This window comes from Anastrepha obliqua, chromosome 2 (assembly GCF_027943255.1).
Source record: "Anastrepha obliqua isolate idAnaObli1 chromosome 2, idAnaObli1_1.0, whole genome shotgun sequence".
In the NCBI taxonomy this organism is placed as follows: Eukaryota; Metazoa; Arthropoda; class Insecta; order Diptera; family Tephritidae; genus Anastrepha; species Anastrepha obliqua.
In genome coordinates, this window is record NC_072893.1 from 54,092,773 (window position 1) to 54,104,561 (window position 11,789).

General features: G+C 39.3%; 3 pseudogenes; all 3 read left to right on the top strand.

Moving 5' to 3' along the window:
- Window positions 1–10,198: 10,198 nt before the first annotated feature.
- Window positions 10,199–10,336, top strand: LOC129239939 (U2 spliceosomal RNA; annotated as a pseudogene).
- A 242-nt stretch (window positions 10,337–10,578) lies between these two features.
- On the top strand, window positions 10,579–10,764 carry LOC129239855 (U2 spliceosomal RNA; annotated as a pseudogene).
- Window positions 10,765–11,341: 577 nt separating this feature from the next.
- On the top strand, window positions 11,342–11,527 carry LOC129239917 (U2 spliceosomal RNA; annotated as a pseudogene).
- Window positions 11,528–11,789: the final 262 nt, after the last annotated feature.

Sequence of the window (11,789 nt, forward strand, 5' to 3'; positions counted from 1 at the left end):
AACGTTTTGTTTAAACGAAATTAGTCGCGGTTTTCTCCAAAGGCGTTGCAATGGAAATATTGAGGGCTTTCGCGAAAATGAAGTAAGCAAATATGACCAAAACAAGCAGAAATAGCTAAGAGGAAGAACTCGCCCCTTCTGAGTACACAAGCAGCTATTTAATTCAATTGCGACGGCCACCATTTCTACCGACGGTAATTGCGCATTTTAACCCACTTTCCGCAGCTGAACAAAAGTCAGCGCTACTGGAATTTGGAAATGTATTAAAATGTAGTAAAAAAGCGTCGGTTTTATGGTTACGCAGAGGCGAATGCGAAAAATTTGAATTTTGAATGAATTTACTAAATGAAAATATTTCCTGATGCCTAACTGGAAATTAGCTTATCGAGGCCATTTTCAATAACAAAGGTCACTTAAGAGGACAGATATCTGTAAAATTTTTTTCATAAAATGTTAATATAATAATTTAAGAATATGTAAACAAATTTTTGGAACGTTAATTGAAGTATTTCTTATACTACAGATCGTCAACCGTGATGACTCTATTCTTAGCGTTCGAGCGCTGGGAGAGGTTGAATTTTCATGTATTCAAGCTTTAGACGCGTTTTTCTCAAAACTATATTTTTCGAATTGGCGTGCACGATAACTCGAAAAGTTATTGACCGATCACTCTGAAATTTTGCACACATCTCTTCTATGATATTACTTTCTACGTGTTTCAAGTTTTCGAAATTTTTTCGAACAAATAATTTTTTCGAAGCCAAAATAGTGGAAAATTCGCCCCAAAATTCATTTTTTTTTTTTTGAAGCTTTTATTCCGCGAATTTTTTTTTTCATTTAATGTTAATTCATATAGAAATTATAACATTAATAAACAAGAAATTATGACATGTATTCAGGTCACTGACGCTGATTGAGTACATCCGCCATTTTAAATGATTAAAACAAAAAAAAAAAATTGTATTATTTTAATGTATAAATAAACTGTATGCCAATTTTGAAAGAAATATATTGACTTCTTCATTTTAAATAATTTTAATGAAAATCAGGGAAAATATATGTAGCTGTTTAGATACCTGTAACGTAAAGGATGGTCCTATAAGGCGGCGCAATATTAATCATCAGGTTTTGATTAATTTTAATATTTTTTTTTATATATTTAATATATTTTTTATCAAATAAAAAGAAACAAAATTATTTTGAGTAATAGAAACCTTTAGCTTTTAGCCTTTACGCGTTGCTCCAATTTCGCTTCTGAATAACTTTTTTTCTAAATTAAAGCAAAAAACTATTTTGAGTAATGGAAATTTTTATTCTGGCCTCAGTTGCTTGTCTTTTTGTATACTGCAACTGTCTGGTTCACAAGGATACCATTTGCAAAGATTAATTTTACGCCACCAGCTACTTGAATTTAACTCTTTTTGGGGCAGGTTCAGTAATTTACTTCAGCCATTGCCAGGCAATTTCTATGAAATTTACTGGGAAACGAATTACAGAACCTGCCCGATTATCGCTCCAAACAAACGCTGCCGACCATGCTCTAAAAAAGAACAGAGCGCAATAAAGAAGCCCAAGAATTTTAAACTGGCTTCCTTGTTGATGTACCAAGCAGTAAGACGTCGATAGTCAGCACTTTCTAAAAGTTGAAAGGAGTGTACGAATATCTGACCTCCTCGTTGGCATGAGATGCGGTGCATCATGGATTCATTCAAATAGTTATACACTTTTTTTAATAAGTGACAGAAAAATAATATTAAAAAACCATAAAATCCAAAATTAAAAAAAAATTAAATTTAAAAAACTAAAAACGCGAGCTTAATTTAAATGTTTGCATTTGTGAATATTAATTGATCTTTTTCTACCTGAAATAATTTAAAAAAATATTATATTATTTATTTTTCTTTTTTTTGTGTTTTATTTACAACAGATGGCTCAAATAATATTTCTTGGAAATGGCGTCACACCACAGTCATATTCGAGACTTGTGGGTTAGACAGCTGCAGTATACAAAGGTACAAGCAATGGGGCGCGTAAAGGTCCAATAAATATTTTTAACACTTAAAATCATTTTTTATTTAGTAAAAAAAGTTATTCAAAAACAAAATTGGATGATTACTTTTGCGTATAAGCAAATAAAATTATACGAAATACAAAATTTTAACAATGTTTGGCTTTTAGCTTCATTTTTTCGGCTAAAGGAAGGGAGAGACAGGTGGTGCATCACAGTCTAAATGCCATGTCACACACCGGGGTATTTCTATAATGATGGAATACAGGATTGCGCATTCGCGATTCGCCGTGACGTCAGTGTTGCAAATAAGCAGACAAAAGAAGCAGAAAAGTAAACGAAAGCAGCGAAAAGTGGCAAAGCGAAGAAATTATAAACACAGATTAACAGCACTGATGTCGTCGGTTGTCAAAATCCCGCAAAATAAAGTAGTGGTTTTCGGAAGGCACCACCTTCTGCATTCTGTTCACCATGGAGTATTTGGTACGTTTTTATGATTTATTTTGCGTCATCAGCATAACAAAATATTATTCTCTGTCACACACAGCCTGTAAGACACACAGCCAAAATATTTGCTCTAAGACTGAAGATGTTGAAATAATTCTCACAGAGACATTCTAGTCACAGCAACATTCTGGATTCAAAAGGAAGGTCAGACTACGTAATTCCACAAGTTCAATTTGGCAAAAGGCCTAGCGTCATTATAGAGCAAAATGGATGGCAGAAAGGTCTAAAGTCCACATACTATTTATTTTTTTCAATTTGATCCCCGATAGGCGTTCGAAGATTGTTTAAAGAATGTAAGAAGAAGCTTAATTTTGTCGCAAGACAAAACAGGCTTGTACTTATATGGGTTCCAGGACACTTCGGCGTTCAAGGAAACGAAATTTCCGATGAATTGACCAACCGTGGATCAGGGGTTCTCCCACAAGGACCAGAGCCAATAATCGGAATCAGTTCCGCCGGAATTGGGATGAATTGGATCAGCGATTATGTATGCAATCTACATAAAGAGCGATGGTCCGGTCTGGAACGCGGCAGAACTGCAAAGTGTTTTGTGACAAGTCCGAACAGAAAACTGTCAAACTTTCTACTAAAACTTAGAAGGAAAGACGTTCGGTTGATGGTCGGTATTATTACAGGACACAACCCATGGGGGCAGCATATGACCATGATTGGAATCATTGAGGACCCAATATGCCTGTCTTGCTTGGATGAGGCGGATATCACTGAGCACTTTCTCTGGTAGTGTCCTGTCTTTGCTAGGCAAGGCTACGTATTTTGGGTTCCGATGTCGTGAGAATGAATAATATTCGTTCTCTAAAACTAGAGGGAATTTACAGATTTGTCAATGAATCTGGAAAATTCTCACACGACTAACTACCTTTGTTTCTGTCTCTATTCTTTCCTATCTTTTTCTGTGATATTTTTCTCCTTTCACCCTTGAATATCTACCCTCTTTTCAGAACTCTAAATACAATGGGCTTTTGAGCCTGAGTATTTTAAAAGCCACCAAATACTTTAGTGCTCCTTGGCTCGACCTTTCAAAATTTCAATTTCAACCCCTCTTGAAATTTGAAAAAAGCGAGCCAAGAAGCACCGAGAGAGTGGTAAACTCTAAAATACTCAGCCTAAAAAGGCCATTATAACTCCTAAAGCACTCAGGCTAAAAAGCCCGTTGTATTCGAAGCTCTGGAAAGTAAAATACTCGGACACATTTCGAATACGAAAACTACAAACATTATTTTATCACTCCCTAGAAAAGGGTGCTAGGGATAAAAAAGGACGATGTTGCAAATGACGATCACTTTTGTGATCATCTGGAGCAGCGGTGCCATATTGAGGGACATGCAGAGCAAGTCAATGTGGAAAAATGAGAGTTGATGTCATGAGATATTTGAGTAAGAAGAGGAAAACAGTTGAGCAGAAAGATAAAGTGCAATTTAGTGTGCATGACATGATTGAAGACATGTCTTGCTGAGCGTCATACATCCAGAGAAAGGAAGCCTGATGAATGCGGCAATTATTTCAAAGAGTATCTAATTGCTATCCCTTTCGAAAATACAGCGGAATTTCCTCGACGATTTTCCCTTTCATGCCTACAGTTTGTAGGGCGTCAGGTTTCTGCTTGCAACTGGGAATGTAAAAAAAGTATACAAAAATACGCTGACCCATACATATGCACAGAGATAGGAAAAATATAGTTTTCATAAAAATTACCGCTAAATATATCGCCGCTGACCACGCCATTTAGAGCATGCACGGGTTAAGCGCCAGCCCGGAGGCAAATTCAGTCTAGCCAAATTAAATGGGGAAATGGTCATCTAACGAGAGCGCGGGCCACGTAGAGGCAAGGCGAGCGAAAAAATTACCCACTCGAACGCGCCTTCAAAAGTGTAATTTATTGTTGTTTATACAAAATAATGGCACTGCCTACTTGTTGCATGCACCACAGCCACTGCAAGCACTTAAACGCCCTTCAATATAAACATCCATATATAAATATATATGTGTGTGAGTGTGCATGTAGCAGCACCAGCAACAACAAGTAGCCATCATAGCCACTAACAATCGTCTTGTGGTAGGTTAATTTTATTGGCCAAATAAGCAGTTACTTGCCGCGCCGACGACAAGCGAGCGCAACGTGCAACATTTAATGAGGCAACAATGCGAAAAACGCGCTGAAGCGAAATGTAGCGAACTGACGACGAAAATGGAAATGAAGGAAATAGAAATTAACATAAACAAAAATGTTTGCATTGCACTTGGGCGGTACGCAGCGCGCGGTGCACTGCAGCAGCGCTGGTGGTTGGTGGTGGCATGGTGGGTGGTTAGCCAGCGCGAATGCATGGGCCATGAAGCAGGTAAGCAAAAACAATTAAAGGCAATGCCAAGCAAAAAGTAGACTCATTGTTGCAGTGCTGCCTTGCCTGCCGCAAAATTTTGCATTGAGTGCAACAAAGCACTCAAGTGGCAGTGCAGCAAGTAAGCTGCTGTATTACCTGCTGCGTTCCAGGGAAACTTCATATTTTGCGGTCAACTACGCCAGCGTGTGAGAGTGTAGTGGTGGTGGTGTTGTTGCTGGCGATAGTGGCACAAATTAAAATGGCTTGCCACAGGTCAGGGGCACACCAGTTTTGCATACGCTTCTGCTTCTTGTTCTACTTTTTCTTTGGCGTTTTGCTGAAACTATTCTTGCACGCAGCAATTTTCGCCGACGGCTAAATTCGAAACTCCGCAATCACTGCGAACGGCACACACACACACACATGTGTGTGATGCAGACGTCTTTCTGGCAAACATAATTTCTATAATTCCACTCCACTTTTGCTTTTCCAATTTTCCGTTTTTCGCGAAATTTTCACATGATTCATGCCACCATCGCCACCGCTGCAGCCGCCGCCGCCGCTTGCAGCGGAAAATCACCTCATGGAAATGAGAACTTGAACTTTTCAACCGGCCGCAAGCGCTACACACACACACACACAGTGTGTCTGCTATGGGTGATTTCTGCCCTCTTAGCGCTTGTTATTGTTTTCGTCAGCAATCAAAGCGCCTGCATCATTGCCGCTTGCAACGCGCTCGCTTTTGCCACAGCACTACGAGTAAATCGTGCATTTCGTGCAACGCGTGCAACTATGTCCTAGCTTAAAGGACGAGGTAGCGGGTGCTACACCCGTCTATTATTGTGCGCTCCAAAAATGTTGCACGTTGTTAACGAAAGTGCAACAACAAAATCCGTAGCTGGTTACTATTGAACAAAAGGAAAAAGAAAAGCGCAAACTGTGACAACAGCAGCAACAACAACATCGAATTGGATTGAATCGCACTTGCGCACCATAAAGATCGCACTTGATCAGCCAATTTCGGCGGTCAATGTGCGGCAACGTGCAACATCATGAGCACCAACACATACATATGCACATACAACACACGTGGGTATTCGTATTTGGGAATTAGAAACAAAAAATGCGCATGGCAATTTTCCACTTATTTGCTGTGCAATACCAGTTTCCGCTGAACTTCCACCCGCCGCACAGTGGGCAAAACAAATTGAATAAGTGCATGAAATTGAGCCGAAATGAAATGGTACGAAATGAGACGGGTATGAGAAATGGACGCAGAAATTGTAGTTGTGTCTTGCTGGTCGCATTGGTGACTATGCCAGGGCAGGGAGACCTTTCAAGAGTTGCGCTTATGAGGCGTGCGTTCACAGCCTGACCGGATGCCAAGATGGAATCGCCTCAGCCGTACCTATATCAATCAATCTAATACCGATGGGCTCTTCCATGGGACAGGGGTAGCCACTTAGTCCACCAGCCATTTCTGCTGAGTTTCTCCCCAACGTACTTAGGTGGCAACCGCAACCAACAACTCCGAGATCCAAATACAGCGCCATACATGGAAAAGATAAATCAAATGACTAAGCAGGCAATTGAGTAGTAAAATCCGCTCTCGACGAACAAAACTAGCTCTCTGTAAGGCTTTCATCATGACCGCCTTATCGTATTGCGCAGAAGCTTGGACGAATACAATATCCGCTGAGACGCCCCTTGGAGTGTTTGAGAGAAAGATTCTGCGGAAGATTTTTAGACCTTTCGTTAGGGACGACGAGTATCGTAGGTGATGAAAGAATGAGATGTATGAGCTTTACGACGGCATAGGCATAGCGCAGCGAATAAAGATCCAGCGGCTACGTAGCCTGCGTCATGTCGCACTGAAAGTATTCGATGCGGTACCAGCTGGTGATAGCAGAGGACGAGGAAGGCTTACTTTGCGTTAGAAAGATCAGGTGGAGATGAGTTTGACTGAACTTGGTGTTTCCAACTGATATCACCCAGAGTGTAACACATGGAAGCGATCTGCCCCATACCCCATGTACAGGTGCAGATTCTAAATCCAACGTTGGACTAGAAAACTCCAGTACTAGCAGCACTTAATTTATGCTTATTTTAAGCAACGTTACTTCCACGATAGAACAGATGAAGCATTTAGGCTCCTGGATAATCTATTAGAGTTGGTTGGTTGGTTAAAGTGGCTCTTCCGTACCATTTTGTTGCCACATCCTCGCTACCAGCTTGTTTAACTGTTATTTACAGCATTTTCTTTTTCTCCAGTTGTTTACAATTGAGAGTTGTGAAGAAAGCCCATTTTGGCTGCTTGTTCCCCGATGAACCAGAAGCCAGTTATCAGTGCCGTGAGTCTGGAGACATCCCGTGCAGGTATTCGTTTCACATTGTCAGACATTTGTTTGTGGCTGTAGGTGGGCCATAATATTCTGTCAACTAACTGCATGTTGTCTGTTCACTCTATCTGCCGTCCATTTTAAAGAAATTGCATTCCTGATTGCATCCAGTGGTGTGAATACCGATTCTGCAAGAATGTTATTCATGGCAGATCCTCCTATTGCCAATTCGTTCGCTTTTTCGTTCCATTCAATGTTCCGAATTCTCGGGACCCAGTTTAAGTTAACTGTATGGTTTACACTCAAGGTGGTAAGGCAAAGAAAAGGTAAGTAAGGCCGTATTGCAGACTTTTTTCGGCCTATAAAACTTGTTGAGTTCTAATTGGAAAATCGATGCGTCATAGAAACCTCTAATTTCAGAACAAATCTATTAGTAATGTTTTTCTAAGAAGTTCGCTAAAACCCAAAACCTGCATCTAATCCAAATAGCCTTAAATTTGGTAAAATGCAACACTGTGCACCTTAACAGCGAACGCAACAACACCCACGATTTTACGCGTGCTGCAATCATCAGCCGCTACACTGGCTGAAGTTGGTGTTGCGCAACTCACTGGCGGTGGTGGGCAATGAGCGATCACAAAAACGCGATCACGCTTAAAGTGGTGCTGGAGAGTACTCTGGAAACCGCTTCCTTCTTCCACTTATACACTTTTATGCGCACTCCCATACCAATACGGCACCCACCAATGCCAATGCTCTAAATGACCTGACTTGTTGCAACACAACAACAACTTTATCAACAGTGCGGAAATATCTCAAATTGGCCCATTAAATTTGCCAAACGATCTGCGCGTCCGCCACCTCCACCATCCCCGTCATAGCATTTTTGGATTTTACCACAGCTTTTGAGTTTATATGGTAAATGTATGTGTGTATGTGTGTAGATAAATATGTGTGTATAACTCCTACAATCAACGCTGTTGACTGCTATTTGCGGTCACTTCGTGCGTCTAACTGCCATCAAACCACCCGCTCGTCTCAACCAATTCCCGCACGCCCAAAAAAAAACAAAAAAAGTTGGCTGCACTCATCGCTTGCGCATTGAATGCGTTGTTGCACTGGTCTCAATATCTACACCTCGCTAAGTGGGTGAATGTTCCGCCGAATTTAAGACTACGAGCATTGAATGTGTTATGTTGTTGCTGTTGTTGGCCCACGTTTGTGCGCGCCTTACAACATTTCTAATTTAATTCTCAATTTCATGTAGCTCTATCTACTGCCTGATTGTGTGTATTTATTTTTTTCTTATTTTTATTTTTATTATTTTTTATTATGCTTTTTTTTGTGATGCTCGCGATCTGTTGTCCACCAACGTCTCACACTTTACGAGTGGACGTCCGAAAGTCGTGATTTGAAAATTGTTTCTTCGCCGCTTGGGGATGAGTTAAGTGCGGATTTTCACGCAACGACACGCAGCGGCGATCAGATGCGATGATGGGAGTGTGAACGTGACCTGAAATAAATATGTTTGCCAGTTATCTATTGCATCTAATGGCAGTGATGGTGGTGGTACACTCGCATTGGCAATGCTGCGGTGCGAGGCACTTTACGAATTGATGTGATGTGAGCGAAAATTGAGTGAAGTATGGAAGCATCTAATTCAGCCTTGTTTGGCGGTATTAGAAAGTCATTAAAGCTAAAGCATTGCCTGGAGCCAGAGTAACTACGCAAAGTGCATACTCGTACATGCACATATTTTAATAAATTTAAATTATTTCTATATAGACTAAAGAAATTGTGTGACTGTGAAGTCATTTCTAGAGCTATACCAAGTAGTTCCATAGTCTATTAAAAGTGCATTTAATAAGCATTTTAGAGCTGTGATAACAAAAATGTTTTCGCAAATAAATACTTAGTTTTAGATAAATCGAATGGTTTTGCTTGAAAGGATAGAAAAATGTTAATGACTTGCACCGCACTATAATCCATAAATGGCCGCATGCGTAGTGAAAGAAGTGAGCGCCTTTATGTGCTGCTAAAAATTCTTGTAAGGCCTTCAAATAGTTACATTTTACTTCAAAGATTAAACAGACATGTATTTTATATAACAAATATTACAGCTACATCCTTTGGAAAATATTAAGAGCGATGCGTTGGCGGCCATATATGCGCAATATATTCAATGTTGTCCCATTCATTTATCTCTTTCTTGAGTCCGTTCTGGCGTTCGGAGTCGGCTTAAAACTGTGGGTTCTTCACGCACGCCTCAAATAGGAGGAGAAGCTAGGCCAAAAAGGGTGTGTGCGCTTATTATAAAGGGTTTTACAATTGGCGCGGGTCGATTTTGGCGCCCTGTGGCAGCTATTTTATTTTGGTGACATCTGTCAAATCTTTTGTTTATTATTCAGTTGTTTATGCCAAATCATCATGGCAAGTTACACGACTGAACAGCACGTTCAAATGATAAAACTTTATTATCAAAATGAGTGTTCATTAACGCAAACGTTGCGCGCATTGCGCCCATTTTTCGGTGTACGTGGTGGCCCTTCCAATTTCTTATGGCCCAGGTTGAACCATATGGATCTAGACGACATGTGGTTCCAGCAGGACGGCGCTACGTGCCACACAGCAAACGCCATTTTGTTCCATATCAACATCTACCCTCCCTTATTGAAAAACCCTAGGCATACGAGGTAACCCCCCTCGTACCCTTTTTTTCAAAATTTTTTATTTTTGAAGTGAAAACTTCTTTAGAATCGTTGGGAGTGATTTGAGGAAAAGTGAAACGAAAAAAGCGACCAACTTGGCTACGAAGCGTTATATTATATGTTGATATAAAAGTAGCGACGAACTAAATAAAAATAACTTTTATTTTTTCTTGTGATTCGAACCAAGGATTTTGGATCGGAAGCTCACATTGCTAGTCGCTCGGCTACCGCGCCATGCTGTCGTCGCTGGCCTAAAAGTTATTTAGTTACGAAGCGTTATATTATATGTTGATATAAATAATTTTTGTGAGCGTGTAATTCTCAAAAGTGTTAAACTGATTTTTGGAAATGGGCGGAGTGTTTTAGGGGCTTGCTCCTTCTCTGCCACGGGTTGGCCCGGTATTGCAGTACCGCCGAGATTTCGGCTTTGAATAAATACAAGAAAAAATATACTAATACATTTAGCTTTGGCGGGAAGAGCCATAAATTTTTATATGAATACATGTAGACGAAAATGGAATTTTTTTTTTTTTGAAATTTGCATTGTAGGACATTTCTGATTATTTATTGAAAACAGTTTTTTGGTTTAGATACTGAAAGTCAGTTTAAGTGAATCGGTATAAATATTTCGTACATTAATTTTTGTGAGCGTGTAAATTCTCAAAAGGTTTATTAGAAAATCTATTGAAGTAGGTAGTGTGGTATCTGTTCCTATCAGCTTAACATCTGATAGATCCTCCATCGGAGGACAACAAATGTTAAACTAATTTTTGGAAATGCGCGGAGTGTTTTAGGGGCTTGCTCCTTCTCTGCCACGGGTTGGCCCGGTATTGCAGTACCGCCGAGATTTCGGCTTTGAATAAATACAAGAAAAAATATACTAATACATTTAGCTTTGGTGGGAAGAGCCATACATTTTTATATGAATACATGTAGACGAAAATGGAATTTTTTTTTGAAGTGAAATTTGCATTGTAGGACATTTCTGATAATTTATTGAAAACAGTTTTTTGGTTTAGATACTGAAAGTCAGTTTAAGTGAATCGGTATAAATATTTCGTACATTAATTTTTGAAGTGAAAACTTCTTTAGAATCGTTGGGAGTGATTTGGGAAAAAGTGAAACGAATTACAACATATAAACGTAGCGACGAACTAAATAACTTTTAGGCCAGCACCGACAGTATGGCGCGATAGCCGAGCGGCTAGCAATGTGAACTTCCGATCCAAAATTCTTGGTTCGAATCACAAGAAATAAAATTTTTTTTTTTTTTTGAAATTTGCATTGTAGGACATTTCTGATTATTTATTGAAAACAGTTTTTTGGCTTTTCTATTTTTGGTTTAGATACTGAAAGTCAGTTTAAGTGAATCGGTATAAATATTTCGTACATTAATTTTTTTTTTGTGAGCGTGTAATTCTCAAAAGGTTTATTAGGTTTATTATTTAAAATGTATTGACTAGGTAGTGTGGTTATCAGCTTAACATCTGATAGATCCTCCATCGGAGGACAACAAATGTTAAACTAATTTTTGGAAATGCGCGGAGTGTTTTAGGGGCTTGCTCTCCACCTCTGCCACGGGTTGACCCGGTATTGCAGTACCGCCGAGATTTCAGCCTTGAATAAATACAAGAAAAAATATACTAATACATCATATCATTTGTTGAAATTGAAAACATTGAGGATGAATAATGATAAAATGAAGAAAATAAAATATGAACTTTATAGCAATATTATAATGAACCTATAATTATCCCGCTCCTAATGCTGCTTTCGTCTTATTCTCTCTCAGTTTGTTTTACGGAAGGTTTCACTTCTATCAAGTCTAACCGTTAGACTGGTATTTTTTTTTATTTTTCAACATAGTTCCTTTTTAGAAAAATACACT